General features: G+C 33.9%; 1 pseudogene across 1 annotated transcript in view; it reads right to left on the bottom strand.

Moving 5' to 3' along the window:
- The window catches only part of LOC149897942 (uncharacterized), a 54,341-nt pseudogene that overhangs the window by 9,866 nt on the left and 19,913 nt on the right, over nt 1-24,562 (bottom strand). The window contains exons 2-15 of the transcript XR_016458131.1: nt 13,660-13,874; nt 12,510-12,616; nt 9,702-9,829; nt 8,561-8,590; nt 8,098-8,220; nt 7,512-7,672; nt 7,163-7,233; nt 6,305-6,438; nt 3,875-3,889; nt 2,764-2,787; nt 1,446-1,593; nt 1,014-1,140; nt 644-754; nt 431-538 (exon numbers count right to left, since the gene is read on the bottom strand). The product of XR_016458131.1 is annotated as an uncharacterized LOC149897942 (transcript). The remainder of the gene's footprint in view (nt 1-430; nt 539-643; nt 755-1,013; nt 1,141-1,445; nt 1,594-2,763; nt 2,788-3,874; nt 3,890-6,304; nt 6,439-7,162; nt 7,234-7,511; nt 7,673-8,097; nt 8,221-8,560; nt 8,591-9,701; nt 9,830-12,509; nt 12,617-13,659; nt 13,875-24,562) is intronic.

Raw genomic sequence — 24,562 nt, 5'->3', positions numbered from 1 at the left:
ATAGTAATTTTGTAATAGAGGTATATGTAATTTGTGTCCAAATTTCCTCATTCCCAACAAATATAGTGTAGTGAGCACGCAGCTGTACACGTGTGCATATCCCCCGCACGCCCGCAGACACTCCAAATCGCGAGTCATTAGCGTATGAGCACGCAACGACAGATGTTTATCCGCGCCCGCAATACTTAGTGGTATTTCGTCGTATGTATTTTGTGAGTAATTTATTTTATACAGAAGTGTGTTAATCATAGTTTAATGGATACAGGTATTTGACAAAGTTTCCTCACTGTCAAACTCAAAAATAAAATTATATATGCTTTTGAGACCTTTAAAGATGCCGATTTATCGTCACGCACCGTGGTTTGTGCCATTTTGAACGGTTTTGAAACTTAAAGGCTAGTATACATTTTGAGGGTAGTTCGATACTCACTTTAGTCTGACACAAATCTAACGCCTCGTGTATGTCTCGTATCCGCTCTTCGCTCTGATACTGTACTTTCTCTTCCACATCCGTTAGTGCTTGCTTTAAATTCTCTACCTGTGGAAACAATTAAACGATATAAACTTTTTTTACTTTTCCGTTAAAAATGACTGCATAAAATCAAGAAAAAAAATTGAATTATCACATTATTATTTAAAGTACCTCGTTTTGATGTAACTCAGTGAGATCGTTGATTTGCTCCTCGAGTCGTTCTGTCTTGAAGCGCTCCTCTTGTAAGGCGGCTGATAGAAACGACACCTCTTGCGTTAAATTCTGAAAACAAATACATTTTTACCAGTGACCCATTCATTCATACACAATTTATAATCAAAAGTATTTTTTTTTTCATTTTCAAAACGCATTTTTTTTTTTTTGCATTCGGAAAAATACATTTATTAAAGAATTACAAAAACATTTTATTAAACTTTAATACAATAACATTACAAAGGATCGCATTAAATAATTAACACACACACCTACGTGCCACCCAAAAAATTACAAAAAAAAAAAAACATTTTTTGTGCCAAATCACCTTAAGCGCATCGATCTTCTCAGCGAGCCGCTCATAGTCCTCCCGCCGCTCGCGCAGCTCGTTGAGTATCGGCTTGAGGCTGAATGTCGCTTCTGACATGTTGTTGGTGCCCGCTTGTGTGGGGTAACTGTGTATAAACGTCACTTTAAATATTTTTAGTGTGCCTCGTAAAACTATACTGATAGGATATAGGTATATTTTAAATCATAAAAGTGACAAACAGTTATTTAGAAAGTATAGACGAGCCAATTTAATAGGCAACATTTGACGTCTATCAATTTTATCTTCGAAGAGAGGTAACGAGGAGGCCTTCCTCAATATATTATATCATCTTATATCATCTCGCTAAGACCATTTTGCTAATTATGCCGTGTGTGAAAATTGTCCTGAATATTTATTTATTTATATGTATGTATGTGCGTGTATACTCACGGCACTCCCTCGCTGGTGACGGAGGAGGAGGGCGAGGCGTCGGGCGAGTACTTGGGCGCGGGCGAGGTGGCGGCCCGCGGGAGCGTGGAGCCGCGCGGCGCGGTCTCCCCCGCCTCGCTGGCGCGGGACCCTTCCGACGACGCGTTCGCTGCGCGTTGTACACACACTCAACATCCACATGGCGGGCGTTACGCTTATATAGCGTGAAGCGTCATAGTAACGCATTCAGGCACAGAACACACGTGTATAATAGTTATGAATGCAGCGTATGATAGTCCAGTCAAATTAGCCCAAAAAATAAGAGGGAAGTTATATAAATTCCCATCCAGGTATAAATTTGTTGAAAACATCGTTTAAACAAAATTTAAACTTCCCATCATTGCGGTACTTGGAAAATAATTACTAGAGGTCACGAATGTTTCTCCCAATTTTACCAATATCAACAAGACGGGAAATGTTGTATTTTTTATCTAGATTGACCGGACTATATAAGGTCATTCATAAATATATATACGCTGCTTCATTAATAGCCTAGGCACTTGATTGGACGGTGTCATTCAGTTCTCTCAAACGATACAACAGCGTATCATTTGAAACAACATAACTAAGCTGCACCTTTTAATATATGTATGGTCTAGGCTACCAATAAAACTATTAATTTAACCAATTGAGCATCAATATACAATAGAACATTATAGAAAATGCATAATAGATACATGGAGTATAATAGACCATTGTACTCTTCGCCGATGACATTGAAAAAGTTTCAAATGGCAAGGTAAGTTTAAAAACATAACTTAGTTGTACGTAATACGTATGTGTGTTCTAGGCCTGAAGGTATTTATTTTTTAGACTTATCAATAAATATTAATGGAAAAAAGAATTATCTTAAAGTAATAAAAATGATTTTTATCCATGTCTATTTATTGCATGCGGCTAATTTCCTTATTTATTATATTGTTTTTATTGTAACTAGGATTTTTTATTCTTAACCATGTATCTCTCAATATATTTTTTGTGAAATGTTTATTTATATTAAATTTATAAACAAAAAAAAAACATGCAACCCAATATTAAAATGTGTACTATGTTATGTAAGTATATGTATATTCAGTTACAAAGATTATATTTCTAGGCTATATTGTTTATTTTATTTATTCAATAAGCTTTTAAAGCTAGCTAATTATAGGATGGTCTTACTAAAAAATAAATATAAGCAATCACATAGAGGCATAAAATGTACGCGTTAGTGCAAAAAATTATAAATATTTGCCAGAAAATCTAATAGATATGATAACATTACGAAATATATATTTACCTCTCAGTTCCGTATGTTGGGGGGCTAGTGTGCAAGAACGAGACAAGAATATAAGCAAATAAATTTGAAATGCTAACTAAGAAGTGATGAACGATGACTCACAGTATATAAACTATATTTATATGAATATAGTGATTATTATTAGAGACCAGTTAGATAAGTTTTACTATTGTTTGTGCGTATATAAACATATAAACTGAAAAAGCAGTTAGAATACGATACTCTATGAAGACCAGTTAATAATTGCGTTTAGTGCATTACGCTAAACAATAAAACTAAAACGGTGCAAATAATCTTCATACACTTATCTGAACATATCAATCACATCACTTAAACGAGTACCACAAAACCTTGTACATACTAATTAAATAATAAATAGGTAAATACGAGAACAAAACTATAATTACATTATGTACTATTCAATATTATTACATTTCCTGCGACATTTTTTGCAATTCTTTAAAAACATCGCACGTCCGTCGTCACGTGAGTTCCATTTGCAACTGAGTACTGACATAAAATGCTATCTAATATGAAATATCTATGACGTTTGTTGACAAGTGCTTATCTACCATTACTGAACGATTTAGCCTTGTGAACAGATAATAACCTAATGTTGCAATGTACATTAACACATTTATGTTAATAAAATATTCTTATATATTGTGCATATGTGAGAAATTTTAATAGTTTCTGTTTAGGTAAATATTAAGTGCTAATTTCTACTTGTGACATGTAAATATATTTTATGGAACTGATTTTTTATAGAAATACATGACGCATATTTTTTGTGTGTTTTATTTGCATGCAGAAACGAATTATTGTTACATGTTAGTAACTATTTTTTATATATTTTATGTATATGTGCAAGGTGTAACGGGTGTATTAAATATAAACAGCTACAAAACTCAAAACGCTATATGTATAATTATTTTTTAATAACAATCTACAAAATCTATGCATGTGAGAATAGTGCATTGATGATCGCTTAAATACGATATTTTTGTTAAAATGTTAATAGTTTGTGAAATATGTCATATTTTTATGATTTTTATTATCAACATAATGCTACTATATGAATGTTTTCAATAGCACTATGATTTATACTTACAGGGACCCGTGTTTTCTGTGAGACAAAATGGAAGTTTTAGCATACATAATATATATGATATATAATATATTATTACACAAAAAACATAGCTGATATCAATGACTACCAACATGTGTCATGTATCATATATTTTTTGTTTGAAAAAACGTTTTAGATACGATTACTCAGTAAAAATAATAAATATCCTATATTTTAATATATAAAAGCTGAGCGTGAAAGGCAAGCAAATTTTCTGCTTTTTGTATGTTTGTCTAGCAAGCTTACGAGAGCGTTTAAAAGTTAATTTTTAAATGGTAGGTACAAATAGACAATTAATAGAAAGAGTAAAATTATAATATCATGTTTCGAAGCGGGTCAAGAATATTTTGAAAAATATCTATATATTTGTATTTGCAATTAGAGCGTTCCTTACTCATATAACTATGAAAATTTTATATTTTGGAATATTTAGAATATAAACTGTGTTTAACTAGCTGTTACTAAGCTGTGATGTTTTGAATCATAACTTAGGGCGTGTATGCGATGAATTTAGATCGTTCAGCATAATATTACACTAGTTGGACCGCGCGGTTTTATCCGACTAACCGGCGGACAAAATCAAGTATTTTTATAGCTTAAATTTGTTATTTTGATAGATAAACCACATCACTGCCAATGTCATCAAAATCCGTTCACTTGTTGCGCGTAAGAAACAAAATCCTACATCCATGCATTCTTATAAATTTCGCATCTATAATGAGTTGGATGTGTGTATGTATCTCTCTCTCTCTCTCTTTACGTGCACGCGTAAAGAGGTAAGAGTACGCGCTTGAGTGTGTTTTTCTTCTATTTGTTTCATCTCACTTTATATACATCAAAGTTTATTTATTGAAATAAATTTATAAATAAATATATAAGTGTATATGGAGTACATGGATGCGTCCATGTGTTTGTATACACGCGCTTGTGTTTATGTTCTTCTCTCATGTATTTGTTTGTTCCTACCTGCGTATACCATAACGGAACACTAGGCGTATAATTCCTTAGTGCGACGTTATTTTAATTGTTTCAATCACTATTATTAATTATTAGCACGTCTATCGAGCAAGACCTATTGTAATTTTTAGAATTAAACATTTTTATATTAGTAAATTCGTGTTTTTTTTTTTCATATTTTGTGGATTCACGAGGGATGAACGATAGATAGAAAAAAACACGATTTACTTATTCATATAAATAAGAGTGATGTGTGCCGAGCTCACATATCAGAAGTGAAACTTCTTTGACAAGCTACAATGAAGCGTCCTTCTTTAGGCGCGTTGAAAGTTAAATTTCACCTTTCTATACTAATATTATAAAGCTGAAGAGTTTGTTTGAACGCGCTATTCTCAGGAACTATTAGTCCGATTTGAAAAATTAATTCGGTGTTAGATAGCCCGTTTGTCGAGGAAGGCTATAGGCTATATATAATTACGCTAAGACTAACAGGAGCGGAGCCACGCGGGTGAAACCGCGGGGAACAGCTAGTATAGCGCCCGGCAAACTTCTTGGCCAAAAAGTAGCGTGGTGGGCGAAGCTTGCGCATATAAAATGTACTAAAACGTGATGCGCAAGCTTCACCCACCACGCTACTTTTCGGCCAAGAAGTTTGCCAGGCGCTATAACTATACAGGGTGTAATCGTTAAGTGTGCACAGGCGATTATTCCGTAAATATTACAGATATCAAAAAACTTTAAACTGATATCGAAAGTACTTTAACTAATAAGTAAAATGGCCATAATAAATTTTTAAAAATAAAACGACAAATATCTAAAAAAATAATTTTCAACCCTCCCATACATTTGGTATGAAATATGAACATCCCATGTACATTTAATATGAGAGATTAAAGCTTTTTCTTTCTTTTTTTGGTTTTCTGCTTTAATTACTACGCAAATTTGAAGGGAAGTTCATTTAGAAACTGTAAATACAGCTCCTCATGTATTGCACAATGAGGACATCACTTCGAAAATCTGTTATGAATACAAAATGTATGGGAAATAAAATGTATGGGTGCGTTTAATATCACATTTTTGGATATTCCTCGTTTTATTTTTAAAAATTTATCATGGCCATTTTACTCATTAGGTTCAGTACTTTCGATATCAGTTTAAAGTTTTTTGATAGTTTAATAGTTACGGAATAATCGCTTGTGCACACTTAACGATTACACCCTGTATAAAGTGCGTATAATGTATATGCGTCACCCCGTCCGATTAGGGCCCTTCTGGCCTCCTCCACTCAAGCGACAGCTCAAGCCGAGGTTCGAGATCCCCGTGGCGGGGGGACGCCCTTGTGCATGTCGCTACCACCGTGAACCTTCAGTTCACCCCCGCGTCCGCGTTAATGTAGAAGCCCTTCTGGCTAACATTGAGAAACATCACACATAAAAAAAAATACACGTCACGCACCGGCGAGATGCGCGATATTGTCCGCGGATCCGAAGCGGTTGGAGCGCGAGAACAGGTGCGCGAACTCGCGCGGCGCCGCCATCACGCTGCCGCCGAGACCCGTGATGCCGTCGCGGATGTTGCCGCCCACGTTCCTGTACCGATAGATACACATTGTTATTTAGAAATTAAAGACTTTTTAACGGATTTTAAACGCGATTTATTCATTATATTATTTTCTCGAACACTTTACAGAGAGCGTGGTCACAGGGAGACGTTAAAAAGTCTTTAATTTCTAAATGTATAATACTCGCGTAAAATCAAACATTAGAAAATACTATATAGACATAATTGTTATTGCTATTTATTTGTCTATTTTTTTCAAATGTTAGTTCACTATTCATCTATTGAATGTTCACTTTTTAACTGTATTTTAAAAATTACTAGCAAACCGGGCAAAGTCCGTTTCGCCACCAGAGACACCTTTTCTTTGCTATTTAAACCTCACGGAGCCCGAGACCTTCCCAACGAATGCAAAACCGTGGAAATCGGTTCGTGCGTTCTAGAGTTATAGCGTCAGGAAGGAAATCCCGATTTATTTTTATATAGTAGACTATTACTACAACTCCAATTTATTTCCTTAAATGGTGAGTTTCTTCCCTATATTAGAAGTACTGTAAGAAAAAAAAATTCATAGAGAAATAGCAAAGATTTAATATTATAAAATTAATATGATTAAATTTAATATTGTCCTAAATTATGTAAAGCAAACTAGCCAATCCCTAATTTAAAATACCGTATAGCTGCGCAATATAGAAGAATACACATTAACGTTGATTAGAATGATTATACATAAATTATATAGCATTCAATACCTACTTTAGACCTTGTCCCATATCCCGTAACACCTCCCGCGGCTGTCTGTGCGTCTGTCCGCTTGTGCCATGTTGCTATAAAACAAATATGTATTTATACTTGAATATTAACTTTAAAATTTAACCGATAAAACTAAAACAACACAGAAAATACCACGTTTATATATGACGAAGTTATCCAGCTCTTTCATATACATATAGAATTAAAACTTAAACTTTTTCGTATCATTTTAACTAAATTATTGTTAACACCAAGTTAATTACTTCATAGATTAAAATTACTTAACACGTTAAAATATTATGTTTATCTCTTTTTCTTGCATTAATTACTTAAAACTATGCGGATATATTACCTCCCAATTCTTAATTCTCTTATTGTATCCCTCCAGTTTCTTCTGCAGCTGTACTATACATAGTGCGCTTTTCTGGTTTTTCTTCTCGAAGACCGCTTTAATTCGTTGTAGCTGTTGTTTGTCGGCGTTTGCAGCTAGCTTGAGGTATTCGTTCACGTTGTCTGAAATTGGTTTAAAATTAATAAGAAGGTTTCGCGATATTTGCAGAAAAATGTTAATTACTTTTTCTTCTTCATTTTCTTCTTGTTCTATTTTGATCTAGTGCTGGTCATTACAAGAAACTATTCAAAAGATTGGAAAGATATAACAAACGAGACACGTTTGTAACTAACCAGCGGACCCATACAACTTCTTCTGCACAAGAAGGTGTATATTTTCTCACTTTTCAATTCACTTTTGCAATTTACATTACTACTCCTAATGCACATATATTTTTGTATGATGCTATATTGCCTCATACCGCATACCTCGATAACGGATATGTCAATTCAAACAGTAGCTTCGACTAGCGCGTTCAACCAACCTACCAAACAAACAAACAAACCTCCATATAATTAATATATTATATACATGTATAACCCCTCACCATCCCGTATAGTCTGTTCGAGCCGTATCAAGTCCTTGGTCCGTTCGATCTTGCTGTTGAGATGCGCAATCGCTGCGAGCGCTTTCGCTGACGTCACGTTTCCGCTGCCTTCACTGTCTTCCGCTGAAAATTATAATTTTATTGTTATTTATAGGGTGATTTTTTAACTGTTCTTATACAAAATAGTTGTTAGGATATTTTTCAATACTAAAAAAGAGTTGTGTGTGCGCGAGCACACGTGTGAAAAGTTAAACTTCTTTGGCATGATTAAAAAATACCAAAATCGTCGCCTGTCTATGACGTGACGGCATTGCCATGACGCGACCTTGAGATCCAAGAGGTAATTTTGTATATTTATTACGAGCAGAGAAATACTCTACTTTTATGCAAAATAACATAAATTTTATAATAAAAGAGAAGATAAATTCAAATCATAATTGTTCTAAGAATAAATATTACTCACATCCTTGATTTAAGTAGTCTCCATCTTGACCTGGAATGACATAAAACTTAGTTAATAAAATTTTTTAAACAAAATCATCTCATGTTTTCAATTATCTATATGGAAAAAATACGCTACACAGTTGCTCAGTTGCATTCAAATGTAAAAAAAAAACACACATTTCAAAGTAACATAAACATTTATTCAAACCATATAATTGAATCAATATTCCGAATCGGCATACACATTAAAATAATTATTAAAAAGTATACCAAGTATGGACCAAATACGGTACGTATCATGTTTTTAAATGAATAATTTATATGACCGTCAAATATAACACGTTATCATTAAAATTGTATAAGTCATAAATATTAATATGCTCTTATACGGTGGAATTTATTTATTAGAAGTAATGATATCGCATTACTTATACATTGATGGTCGTTTTATTTCTATAGATCGGAACTCTGATAGTCCTATTATGATAATATGGTTTGAAAGAAATGTTATAGCCAAAGAATCAAAATAATAACATTTTCATTTAAGTTAAGGTCATGTAAAAAAGTAAACTTTTTATTTAATAACCGAATATCTTGCATATTCGGTTATTAAATAAAAAGTTTGTCTATCTTTCTATAGTAAGAAGGATATGATATTAATTTTTATGCTTAAAAACAGCAGTAAACCTCTGAAACATGTAATTATTTTACTTTAAACTTGACTCAGTCCGATGTTAATTACTTGGAACACTCGGAATTTCCCGTGGGAACGTGTAAACGCAGAGAAAATGTACTTCATTTTTAAAAACATTGGAATATTGGATGAATGATTTTTAAAAGCCTTGAAATTAAAGTTGATATGTAGGAATAAATTAAGGTTGCTTTTTTATAAAATAAAAGTTGTTTCCTGAAAATTATTTATTGTGCCTACCATACCATTTAACGTATTATATGTACACAGTAAGAGAGAAGAGATAAAGTACTAAGGGCGACCTTATCGCTTTTCGACAATAATTATATTGCAAGCTAAATAAATCGCCGATAAAATTCGTTAAAAAAAGTCTATAATCTCTGTCTCTCTGTCTCTGTGTATATGTATGTTTGTATGTATGTGTGTGTGACATCAATTTAAAAATAAACCTAAATATATAATATCTCACCTCTATAAGCCGGAGACCCGTATTCGTCCGCAGACAGCCCATAGGACACGTTAGGACTGTATACGGCTGTGACGTAGTCGCCGCCTAGAACGTTCGCAATGGCCTTCTTTTGCGGCGAGTCTTCTAAACTGAAATGTTTCATGAGCATTTATTAGTATATTAAAGTATTTAGAAATAAATTTTGTCGAATAAACGCTTCCTTCAAAGATGTCTTCGCAATGAAGCAATTTATATTAAAATGAACAAAAAAGCTCGCTAATTAAATCGCACAAAAACTTCTATCTTTAATGAAGCTTTTATTCGGCATACTTTAATTTGACTTTTTTAATTACATTATATAATTCAAGAAAAAAATCTGTAGAATGCGAATAAAAATCGTTAGAAATACTTCCTACTATATTGTCACCAAATGGGCGATAGCAAAGATCTTGCACCATTTCATCTTTACAGGCCGTTATCAACCTTATATTACTTACAAATCCTTACAAGTTACACACTACCTAAAATCAAACTCAACCACCTAAAACAAATACAATTCCAAGCAACAAACAAAACTTAAGGACTAAACTCACAAATCTGCATTTGGCATTCACATACCAAAGGTTATATTAGTTAGGATTCAATTTCCTGAAGTTTTCGAGTCTCCAATTAAAACTATACGAGGCTAAAGTGCTCCGAAATAGCAGTAAAAGTCAAGGGGTCATGTATCCGCTTGATATTTAACTCATGGAAACAAACTAATGCAATTTACTTTGTGCTGTTTCAAATATGACAACAACTATTTCAAATTTAGTAGCCGTGGGTTGTCGGTAAAGCACGAGCTAGTATCGTGTACTAAATATGGTTTTAGTTTTGAATTAAAGATTTATTTGGGTCAATCAATTTTTAAAGGTCCCGATCATAATTTTCTCGTATTTTTTTTTTTAACTTAATTTTCAGCATTTTACTATTTCATTTAGAAGATAATTCTTCGTAGATTAAGATTATATAGGCAGCAGTGATGTTGATTACATACATTTGTGGATTTAACTTCACGAACCGATCTATTCACGGGAAATAATGTCCTTTGGACAACTTACACAATAGTACTTTTTTAAATGTTAAATTCCCTTCAGAATTAAAATAAATTCTTCTAATATTAAATAATAAATAATATTTTGATATTTGTTCTATTTACACCCAAAATACGAAATATTTTTATTAAAATTGAAACGAATGATGTCTTTTGAACAACCAAACAATGTTTCATATATAAAAAAGTTTCAGTAAAGCGGAAATAGTGATATTTTTTACAAAAAAACTATTAAGGCGAGCTTGTTACGTATCGTATTATTGATTTTACTTAATTAAAATGAACTGATTCTCGATATAACTGAATGAATGAAGTATAATGTGATTTTCATATGGGGACATCTTAGTCGTCTTGATTTTTGAAATGTTAAAATTACAATTAAACTAGACATAAAATTGCGTAATAAAAATGTGTTCCCGAAACAGCCGAGTAATAAACAAATCATGAACTATTTAACTGTTAAAGTATAAGTTTTATATAATTATTGTCTTAGGGACAACCAAATTGTCCATGGTACAACCACTTTGGTTGGCCAAGTGACTGGTTGTCCGCGGGACATTTTTAAAATTTTGACCCGCCAAGCAAATACTATTGTTATTTTATATATTAATCTCAGCTCACACTAAATTATAGACGAAAGCGCATCTCGTGTAGTATAATTGATAACAATGCATCAAGTACTTATGTTTTAATCACAGTTGTCTGACGGACTGACAATAAAGCCACCCCACACTCACCAACGTTGCTCGGACGACTGTTGCCGTGATTTTATACAAATCAAAATGGCGTTTGAGCCCGACAGTTAATTATTGTGTTTAGCTTGTTGTTTAGGAATCTACCGCGCCATCTGTGTTTTGTTTTCATAACTAAATTACGGTTGTCTGTGAGACCTGTGCCATGTAGATGATTTATGGGGACAAAAGTAAAATGCCTGAAAATCGTATTATATCCAATAAAAAAAAAATTATTTGTATGTTTTTATGTCAATAATCATTAACTGAAACAAGAAGTGTATTTGGTATTTATGGTCGTGATAGTATGTGTTCGTGATGCGAAGTTTGTTAATGCATTGTAGCTTGGGGACAAATGTGATAGTACTGGAAAATTGCATTTAGTCTCTGGACAACCATGAAACTACGCACAAATTAATAAAACAATTAAAATTTTGTTTACAATAATGTTAGAAAATATTAAAAAGAATATAATTAAAACCAATTTAACTCTTTATGATTTCATGTTTATTAATTATCGTTCAGGGACATGATGCGTGTACCGTCGGACCATTAAAAGTTGATCGACCCATTTATAGTTATATTTTAGTGTAGTTACATTTTATATTAATATTCGTATTCCATATACGAATATTAATATAAAATATCACTACACTACACTAGGTACATTTATACATATTTTATAATATTGCTTTTAAAGCATAGTACACAATATAAAATAGTAACATACATTGATACATAATAAGACAAGAGTTAAATCAATAGTTTTAATATAAAACAATTGATACTTTTTATTTAAATTTGACTGGTTAAAAGTGAGACCTTAGAGCAATAAGTTTTTTACTGAATGGACTTCTTACGATTACATATGCATGTAGTTGGAGGTACATTGGCTGATAATTGTAGTGATCCGATGCCGAATGCTTGTCGATACAAAGCTTTTTATTACTATCGCATAAATACAACACTATACACAACACCTATATTCTACACAACATGACTTACTCTCTAGACGAATTGCCCGTAGTATTCGCGGACAGAGGACTATTGCCAAGATCCCTGGAGTGCGACTTGACGTGGTGCGACCGAGGCTCGCCGTGCCGTGACGTATCCTGCAACGAACACACACCATCGTTACACTTAATTAGCAAAATGTACCACATAACCAAAGATTCCGACACTATACATTCCGATGTATTTGAGAAACGATACATTTAAAAAAAGGAACTAAAACAAAAAGCTATATTTTTTTTAAAATGAAGAGGTCGGTTCATGTTGATCTAATGATTGTTCAGACACAAAACATTGAGAACAGTTTTTCGGTTGCGTGTGATAAGATAATACATTTAGTTGAATGGCAGATAAAATTTCGTAAATAAACCATTGTACTACTAAACTATTGATTTGACATGCGTTTTTGGGTCGCCTCTCGCTTTTTCACAGTGGACTTTGAACCTGTTTATTTATATAAAAAAACTTAAAATATACAATGTATTTTATATGATGCGTATAAAGTACTGACTGGCTCGTTATCTCAATTTATCATGAACGTGCAACTTGTCCATTCTTACGAGTACCAACATAATTGTTATTACTCATACTGACATTGCTACCTTGCGCTTGACTTCTTACTATGCTAATAGCTGACGTTTGTAACCATAAACGATTGAATTACCGTCATCAATTCTTACAGGATTTTAGGCGACTATTTTTTCTTTCCTCTTTTAATATGATCACACCTGACTTGTAGTATATCCGCGGTCTACGGTCAATTTTTAATATCAATAGTAGTTTCTACAATGCAACTGTCCAATATTATAAATGCAAAAGTTTGTGAGGATGGATGTATGGGTATGTTTGTTACTCTTTCCCGATTTCAATGAAATTAAGCACACATATAGAGAGTAACTTGGATTAACATATGGGATAGGTTTTATCCCGGAATTTCCATGGGAACGGGAACTATGCGGGATTTCTTTGAAAACGCGGGCGAAGCCGCGCGTGGAAAGCTTATATGTATAAGCTATTAGTAAAGAAGATTAGGATACATTAGAACGTTTGAATGTTTCTTGACTTGCAATCCAAATTGTTTCTATAGTTTGACTTGCAACATAACCGTGCATGTTATCCGCTGCTATGGATCACGGATACTCACGCTAACATGGTGCACGGTGGGCGACTGCACCCGCGAACGTATCACGGCGTCGTCCGTGACCGCCGGGTCCCTGGACAGCTCCGCGGTGGACGGCGACTGGCTCCTACTCGACCCCTTGCTGTGACCATGGCTCACGTGCAACGTATCCATGCCTATTGGTGCCTTGCCACTGACATACTTGTCACTTGAATTCCATGGGTTCCATTCTTTGTTACCTGCAAAAAAATATATATAATAGAGATGCTATGTTACGTATAAACTGAAAAATAAACACAAAACAATAATGTCAAGGTTGTTAGGTTTTTGTACTCTTATTACGTCTACATGATATCTTTAAAAACGTGTTTGTAGTATTTTTAAAAAATGTCGCGTCTCAATTTATTTGAGCATGTCTTATAATGAGAAATTACAAACGACACGAACACTAAGAGCGAACTCTTAAATGTCGAGAGCAGAAAATCATATTATTTCACAGAGATTCACAAATTGTGCGAAACTTGAATAACTGCCAGAAGAGAGATATTTTTATTAGTACAATATATGTATGTAATAAATAATAATAATCCATACTAATATTATAAAAGCGAAAGTAACTCTGTCTGTCTGTCTGTTACTCAATCGCGCCTAAACTACTGAACCAATTTGCATGAAATTTGGTATGGAGATACATATTTTGATATCCGAGAAAGGACATAGGCTACTTTATATTGCGAAATATGTACCACGGGCGAAGCGGGGGCGGACCTCTAGATTCAAATAAAACAAAAAAAAACATGTGTATCTATTGACTGATATAGCAGTAACATTTATTGAGTTAGAACAGATTGTTTCATTTTTTGGTCTGCTTATGTCTAGATGGGCATACAATTTACGCAGGCATTATCTCGTCTGTTTTTTTTTATAAGCACTCGATTTTCTTACAAATGTAAAGAGACTCAAGTGCCATATATTTAGTCTTCTTCTTCTTCTTATATATAAAAATGAATCGCAAAATGTGTTAGTAAGCGCATAACTCGAAAACGGCTGAACCGATTTCGATAATTCTTTTTTTATTATATTCCTTGAATTACGAGGCTGGTTCTTATGTAGCGAAAACGTAAATATGTACCACGGGCGAAGCCGGGGCGGCCCGCTAGTTGTTGATAAACCTAAATATTCATACATGATACAACATAACAAAATATTACGACCTCTATGCGTGTACACCACTTGAATACTAAAAGACTTTCCATTGCCGACCGCCATAATTGGTCTCTAGCCGAAAATACATTGCTTTGTTCATACTGAACGTATTTTTCGAGAAACATGAATATTTTCTCCCGTTTTATTGTTATGTACTCATTAAGGGGATTTGTTACGTTGTTATGAATACGTGTAAAAAATAGAGAAATAGAATAATTTAGAAAAATGTAATAAGTGGTAAGTAAGTACGATGAAATAAAAAAAAGCGTGTGTTAGAAGTGAAACTTCTCTGGCATGATTCAAAGATACCAATATCGTCGCCTTACTCCATGATGTGACGGTCGCGGTATTGCCATGACGCGAACTTGAAATTTTACACTCAACACGCCGAAAGAAGTTTCATTTCAATAAGACAATTTCGAGAAAATCATCACTATAAGAGTAACCTTATAATTTCTACAATCATCCTTTCACTTTCTAGTTCTGAATGCACAAGTAACAAATTTCACAAATAACGACTCTTCATCTAGAAAATTCTTGCTATTATAGTCTCTCAAAGAACTAAAAGTAATTAAATTTTAATAATACCCTGAGGCCTAACTTTACAGTACCTAGTTGCCGAGTTCATTAATTGAGATTAAAATCGTAATGGAAAACATTTTACAACGGTTTTATAACTTTTTATAACAGCTTTCAAGAATCGTACTTAATTATCGTATTATATTTTGAATAGGTACTTGTTGGTACTTGGTACCTATATCTTGCAATAATTAACTCAAATATTTTTTTTTTAAATGAGTTGTTTAACAAAATATAATGTATCTACATAGAGACAAGATACAATTCTATAGTTACTCATTTCTTAAACACGACAACAATGAACATTTGTATGCATAATGCATATCTTAAATAGAAATCAATTTATTCCAACTTTGAACAAACAAAATGTTTAAAAAAAATACAGTCAAATTGAGCATCTCTTACTTTGAAATCGGTTGAAAGAACTACAAAATGAAACTAATAAATAAATTGTGTCTGGACATGCCTAATACTTTGTAACATTGAATACGTCGATATTAAACAAACCCTATTTACAAACGTGCTCACTAAAAAGTGAAGAGAAAGATTATGACGTAGTGCACTTGAATTATTACATAAACTGTTTCACGGTGCGTCCGTAACGCAGAACTCAACAGAACTAGATAAGGCCACCGTGTCAACTGTCAAGTGTAGGCGCAAAGCACTTAGTTATGATTCAGGGAGATTTTAATAAAATGGCTAAATGTATAAGAAGATAATCACAGTTTGGAATCATATATGTATATTATTGTAAATGCAATACAAAATCTTACATGATGTAATAGCGCACCGAGTTCTCAATGGTGGAGATACAACCCATTCTTTAGCACAATAATTATTGTAATGAAACAATATTTTCATGGTATTGTACACTGTTAGTAAAATCACGTTTAGAATCAATGCTATTAAACCAATACAAACATATGCATAGGTACTTATTTACACAAATCTAGTCTAATGCCTTCAATTGATCCATCTAGTATTTATTATCTGTGGTCGCATGTACAAAGCAATATCTACTATGTTGCCGACAAACGCGACGGGGAGTATAAGCACTGCCAAGATTAGAACTATTACTATAAATAATGTTACACTTACATCCAAATATATATTGTTTACGAGCTATATATTTGCAGTGATATATTGATTGCTAACAGCTTACGACATCTTGGATGCATTGATTATAACAACATAAACACAATACTAATAATAACGATAAAAAGCATCATGTTAGAAATCAAAACCCTTTTCTTGTGTGAGTTAGAATTATCTTTAAAGTTTAAATAGACTCGAGTAGGTACTAGGTAAGAAAATAAATTGCGTTTATTTCTTTGATAAATTTCCCACCCCACGCAGTCTTTTTATAGATAGGAAAGTCAGATCAAATATGAATCGAAAATAGCTCAAAAGATATCCAGACCGTTAGTACTAAAGAGATCATATATAAAGCATTAATATCTTTCTCATTCAGTGTATCAATAAAATTTGCGAGGACCAATATATTTATATGAAAAGCCATTAATTCCAATGCTATTAAAATTCACATCGAGTAAGGTCCATTGAACTGTATTATTCATAAAAGTAATTAATTAACGAGTGACATGCTCAGTAATTTATAGCCCCATAGTTGATCCAATTCGCTAATCAAGTAGGTTAACGACAATCGATTTTATGGGCACGTGTGTTTATGGATTTTATAAATATTTACTTAATAAATCGGGCGTTTTACAAGAAAAAATGCACGAAGATTTAATACTATAATACTTGTTCAATGTCACAGCCATAGAAATCTAAATAACAAGACACATAGAAGTGCTATAATGTCATAATTCGTATGAAAACCGCTGTCGCCAAAATCAACACATTTAAACCGATAGCTAAACAGTACACACAAGTAAACTATGCCTTTTATTGGACAGCTTGATTTTAGTGAAAACTAACTTAAATATTAAATTAAACTTTTTAATATGTATCCTAACACACGAATTTACGGTTTATTTTAGAATATGATATTCAAGAACTTATTACATTGCGGAATCTGTGACAAGGAAGAATTAGTGACGTTTAACAATAGTGATTAGTGACGCGAAGAATTTGTGTAGTGTTGGTGTAGTGTAATTTAACTTATTTCCATTTAAATATTTGCACACCCAGAAAGTGGGTAGAATGTATTAGCGCGTTAACATTGTAATAACACCTTTTTTGTAACTACATTCTTGTAAATAAATGAAATTTGAATTTGAATTTGAATTTGAATAACATCCCTAAGACCTCATTCACACGAGAGCTTTTTTAACGTCCGTTAAAAAAGCGTCCAAATAGAACAAATGCATTCCCAAGTATATGTTCACACGTCAGCGCTTTTAAAGCGCGACGCTTTTTTATCGCGCAGTGTTCTATTTTCAACGCTCGGCGTTGGGCGTTAAATAAAATAGACCATAGGAAACTTCTTACTATTATTCAGACGAGCGCTAAAAAAGCGCCGGCGCTGCGTTCAGTATGCCGCACGCTCGCTCAGCGGTAGCACGTGTTTGTTGTGCTTATAATCATCAGAAAATCGATACGATGTCGTGGATTGTTGATCCCGAACTATTAATTATAGATGTGGAGTCTCGTCCGTTCCTGTATTCAAAATCGTTATAGACATTTGAAAATAATTAAAAAAATTCCGGGGTATTGCCTTAACTCTTCGTACAGTGTCACAAACTGCCCTTTTAAGTACAAGTTCATTCAGAGGATGTACCCAGAATGCCTTTTGTTTTCTTTTTCGTCTTTTAATAACACAAATCGCTAGTGCCAATCTTTCTTTCTTTCTTTCTTTCAAATATACCTAACATATAAAAATTAAAACAGTAGGTATTTTTATCATATTCCTTTAAGTAACATGTTTATCGATGACGAGTTTGAACAAATACCTAAGTAGGTACCTACAAGTGGTTTATTAAGAACAAACTTTCCGAGGAATTCTAAGCAAATATAATAATATAAATATCATAAAGATATTACGCAACTGACATTACGTAATTATTTTAGCAGAAACCATTTCCACGTCTTACTGAAGCCAGAGACGAGACATGAGTGATTTTAAAGCGTTAGTATGAACAACCACAGAGAGAACGTTTAAAAAGCGCCAACGCCGGGTTTTAACGCAACGCTTTTTTAACTCTCGTGCGAATGAGGTCTTATAACGCTTTAAAATCACTCATGTCTCGTCTCTGGCTTCAGTAAGACGTGGAAATGGTTTCTGCTAAAATAATTACGTAATGTCAGTTGCGTATCTTTATGATATTTATATTATTATATTTGCTTAGAATTCCTCGGAAAGTTTGTTCTTAATAAACCACTTGTAGGTACCTACTTAGGTATTTGTTCAAACTCGTCATCGATAAACATGAAGGAATATGATAAAAATACCTACTGTTTTAATTTTTATATGTTAGGTATATTTGAAAGAAAGAAAGAAAGAAAGATTGGCACTAGCGATTTGTGTTATTAAAAGACGAAAAAGAAAACAAAAGGCATTCTGGGTACATCCTCTGAATGAACAGAGATACTTAAAAGAGCAGTTTGTGACACTGTACGAAGAGTTAAGGCAATACCCCGGAATTTTTTTAATTATTTTCAAATGTCTATAACGATTTTGAATACAGGAACGGACGAGACTCCACATCTATAATTAATAGTTCGGGATCAACAATCCACGACATCGTATCGATTTTCTGATGATTATAAGCACAACAAACACGTGCTACCGCTGAGCGAGCGTGCGGCATACTGAACGCAGCGCCGGCGCTTTTTTAGCGCTCGTCTGAATAATAGTAAGAAGTTTCCTATGGTCTATTTTATTTAACGCCCAACGCCGAGCGTTGAAAATAGAACACTGCGCGATAAAAAAGCGTCGCGCTTTAAAAGCGCTGACGTGTGAACATATACTTGGGAATGCATTTGTTCTATTTGGACGCTTTTTTAACGGACGTTAAAAAAGCTCTCGTGTGAATGAGGTCTTAGTATATGAGACGTTTTGTTTCTTTTTGCTCCAATAAGGTTGAAATTTGTGTTAAACGTGATAATAAGAATGCTCGACTGTGTCATTCATTGTTATTTCGATTACTATGGTGACACTCGTAATACTTGTAAATATTCTATAATTTTAAGGAAAAACGGCATTATTTCTAAAAAAAAATATTTACCGATGAAATATTATTCCTTTATTAGTATAATTACAACTTGTGGAAGAATTTCCGCAATGGGAAATGCTGAAACACACCATGTTTACACACATACGTCTCCAGATCAACTGAACTGTGACGAACACACTGGTGGCACAGCTGGTGATGTGAAAGTCACCTGAGTGGCGACAAGGTCACGCGCGCTTACGACTTCTTGTGTCTTGTTATTTAGATTTCTATGGTCACAGCATAGCACTTTGATATTTTGCCGCATGGAAGCTGTTATTAAATGAAGTTTCAATCTCGCGCTTTCTTGTAAAATAATTTCGCTATATTTTCTACAAAAGAGTCAAACTGAGTTTAATAAACCGATAATTGTGAGCACCATACTGTGAATCCTTCCACTACGACATTAAATTTACTTTTTGCTATCTATAATATTACTCTATACGAAATGAAAGTGCACCTTTCCACTTTTAGGAATACGATTATAAAGATAAATGATTAACTAATTGGATAGTCGGGTTGTGTCCAAATATTATTTCAGATATTTATAACGTTAATGTTATCTTTACTAATATTTCTATACTATCTAATATTATAAAGAGGAAAGGTTTGTATGTATGTATGTATGGTTTTCACGCATAAACTACTGGACCGATTTTGATGAAATTTGGCACAGATAATCTTTAGACCCTGAGAAAGAACATAGGCTACCTTTTATTGCGAAATATGTACCACGGGCGAAGCCGGGGCGGACCGCTAGATGAGATAAAATGTTACCTATGCAGTTTTTTTATGTTTCAGCGAAGATGCTATTTAAATAAGGTGTAGCTAAGATGAGCTTGCTTGAACAATTGGTAAGGGACAAAAAAAGAGGTTGTTTCTGAGGTGCTATATGCGTAAAATTATCGTAGGTAGATGTTTTATTTACATACGTACAGACCGAATATTAATTGCAAACACTAATTAATAAGATAAAGTTTAATAACACAAATAGAGCTCATGATCTCGAATAAAAGTTGAAACCTGAATCGTTCAATTAAACCAAAAATAATTGGCGTTAAACAAACTTGTATGATTGAAGTTAAACTGTCGATATCGATAAAACCGTTTTGATTTAATAAATCATAGCTTTTACGTATTTTACTGACGTATTTCAATTTCCACCTGACCTGCTAAAGTAGTCACTAAGTATAGTCCTGAGTTGTTTCCCGACTCAGCTATATAAAACTCAACTATAATAATTTTGTCAAATTTATATGTCGGAGAATTTAAATAACTCTCCATAATTAATTATAATTAGGTAGATATGTGAAATAATATTAAATAATGACTCAGTGCGCACACCTTGCGCGGTCGATGGTAGTACCGAGACTATATCATCGAGCTACTGACTCAAGGAATATAAACCATAGCATGGCCCGTAAGCCCATGCATTTCATATCAATTCAATATCGACATTATGTTGTACACAATAGAGTACATTATAATAGGAAGGTATAGCCACATAACAACTAATCTGTTATGATTCTCTCACACGGCCATTCTGACAACGAGCGCGTTCTCGCGCGAACAATTCGACAAGCAATCTTGCGAGATTACTTCTGCGTCACTATGCCATTTGTTGTATTCAAACTCTTTTCCCTTCACGGTTTGTAACTTTTCACACCGACTTACAAATTATCACTCATCATCGTCATCATCGGCGATATCAACAACTGCTACTGTCGCCTAAAGGCGAAGCTTTGAATGTATTGTGTGTGTATTACATTGTAAGTGTAGAGCTCTGAACAAATACTGGAACTACATGCAGCGCGGAGCCTGACATGTACTGTAGTCACATGAAGCGCAATGCTTCGCACAAAATCTGGAACTACATACAGCGCGGAGCCTCATATGTACTGTGACTACAAGGAGCTTAAAGCTACCCACAACAACTGGAACTACATGCAGCGCGGAGCCTGCCATGTACTGTGATCACAAGGAGCGCAATGCTACCCATAACATCTGGAACTACATGCAGCGCGGAGCCTGCCATGTACTGTGATCACAAGGAGCGCAATGCTACCCATAACATTTGGAACTACATGCAGCGCGGAGCTTGCCATGTATTGGTGTGTGTGTGTGTATTATATTGTAAGTGTAGAGCTCTGAACAAATACTGGAACTACATGCAGCGCGGAGCCTGACATGTACTGTAGTCACATGAAGCGCAATGCTTCGCACAAAATCTGGAACTACATACAGCGCGGAGCCTCATATGTACTGTGACTACAAGGAGCATAATGCTACCCATAACATCTGGAACTACACGAAGCGCGAAGCTTCCAATGTACTGTGATCACAAGGAGCGCAATGCTACCCATAACATCTGGAACTACATGCAGCGCGGAGCCTGCCATGTACTGTGATCACAAGGAGCGCAAGCGCTACCCACAACTACACGAAGCGCGGAGCTTCCAATGTACAATATGACATAAACGCCTTGCTATGTCAAACACAGAGCTATTATTGAGCTATTAAATTGTGGTGTGTATGTGTGTTATGAAACTTTTGTGTAATACTTAGATTAACTATACTTAGATTAACTATATATCTATGTAACAACCAAAGGAATAAATAGGTAAAAATAATAAAATAAAACAAAAATAAAATTATACGGAGTATGTATTTATTTATTAATAATACTTTATTGTACAAAACAATGTAAGGAAATCTAGTACAGACTTATAAGGTAAAAATATTTTACACAATATGCGGCCTTATTGCTCACACACAGCAATCTCTGCCAGGCTGGAAGTTACTGGAAGTAAGGAGTAGCTTGTGGACTACATTTTTTTTTTCATTCATTGACTCACTTTCCAACTGCGGCCTCCAGTTTGAGACTCGATTCGATACCTCTCGTTATCGCAAATTTTAAATTATTTTGCATGGACTGGAGAACTTCTCTCCTAAGTCAGTAATAAACATCGTAGAACACGCCATCAATTCGTCATCCAGTGACACTATTTACAGGAATACACAAAACCACCTTGCACCTATAACTTGATGTAATAACTATAATTAACTAGGTATAATAACAACACTTTACAATTGGGGCAGAGTAACAACTAATAATTAATTTACGAAGACTGAACCCGGGTCTAAAGTCGCACTGACTTCCATATCATTTGCCACTACCGACGATATCACATTGTCACAGTCTACCTTCAGACGATTCAATAATCATAAATGACTATCAAAACAAGTAAAATAACATTGATGTTACAATCGGCTTTTCTTTCTTACTAACACAAAATCATCAACATTAAACATAATGCTGTTTTTTTTTTTTTTTTCAATACGAGCCTTATAGACGTACAATTGCTCGTCCATCCTGACTTTTGTGTTATTTCTAATTTCAAATAGGTTAACTACTAAAGTGTTGACACTCGTACTAAAACATTATTACGCGGTGGACTTGCAGCCTATAGAGTATAGACAATTGCAATGGGCTGTCGCCTGTGCTGTGCGTTTCTTTCATACAATACAATTCAAAGTAAGTTGAATTTTGCCAATAATTGTAGAATACCAATATCTACGTTCATGATTTTCAGCGATAATGAAACAATGAACTTAAGAACAGACATAAACCTTTTAAAATAACCCGTTAGCGCAACTCATCCCGCTTGTAATTTTGTAAAACTCAAAAGAACACTGTCAACACAAGTCTATGAGTTCGCTACCTGCAAATGACGTAGCTTGATCGGCTACTATTACTTTCAGCGCCTTAAATAAGGCAACAAAAACACAGCGCTTAACATGCTCTTTTTTTGTGAAGACACATTTTTAACAGGAGCTAGGTGACAATATTTACCAGTAAATGCGTCAACAATTACCAATGCGCATTTCTTAAACTCGTAAGTGCCATTCGTATCGATTGTAATGTATGAAGTGGCTCTGACACATTTTCTATCGGATGTTAAGTCGACTGTCCAGCTCTAGAGGGCCTTTTATTAACTTTGCGATGTTAAAACGATCAATGTACTTTCTAACGAAATTACACTAAATTTTTGCAGGATTTCCAAACTTAAATGTTTCAAATAATCATGAAATGATTGTATCAATAAACGAATGATAACACTTCATTTGCACCTAACAAAACAAGAAGTTTATATAGCAGGCATTTTTTTTATCGTATGTGACAACCTTAAACTTAAATCAATAATGTCATTTCATCGCACATGTCGCGAATCTTTACTATTTTTGCCCGAATTGAACATTATGTGGAGACAACTAGTTTCTGCTAATCAAATCTACATGCGGTATTCTTGCACCCTTGCGTAGGTACCAACATCGAAATCAAAAGCTTGTATGTAAGCCCATCATCTATGAACACGAGGAGAAAATCTTTTTCTTATGACATGATGCTTTGAGACTATTTTAATCTGTTAAAATGTTAACGCTTAATAATTGATTATGCTTGAGGTCTTCTTAAACCTTTTAACTCTATTCAATAACTATGATAACAACTTTCTGTGTCAGTGATTTTTTTGATTATAATATTGGATTTTTAAGTTGATCATTACTTTCTTGTAGGAAAACTGAACCATAATAATCTATTGAACAGGAATCTGTGTGTACTTCAACAACGATGAACGAACGTCATTATATTTTGTTTTTACTTTAATTTCTCCGCGGGTGGGTGTCCGTATGCGAAGTGCACCAATCCTACTTTACGTCTTTTTTATTTATTTCACACAAAGGGGCTAAGACTTAAGAAAAGCTAGGAGTAATCTCTCTACAATACCTCACGAATAAATATCTCTTATTTATCTGACGAAGCTACCGTTCGATGTTATGAAACCTTGCGGTGAATACCTATTCAATGTTGCAACAGCAACTTGCATTTATTCCAATTAAATGAAAACTCTGAGCAAGTGAGACTTTCAATACTCTTCTTAAACAAAAGAATGTAACCTCTTATGATT

The sequence above is a fragment of the Colias eurytheme genome, chromosome 24 (assembly GCF_061535395.1).
Source record: "Colias eurytheme isolate Ceu_HAF_F1 chromosome 24, ilColEury1 Martin Lab GWU primary, whole genome shotgun sequence".
Lineage (NCBI taxonomy): Eukaryota > Metazoa > Arthropoda > Insecta > Lepidoptera > Pieridae > Colias > Colias eurytheme.
Note: the sequence above shows the minus strand (reverse complement) of the source record. Positions and strands in the feature narration are given on the sequence as shown.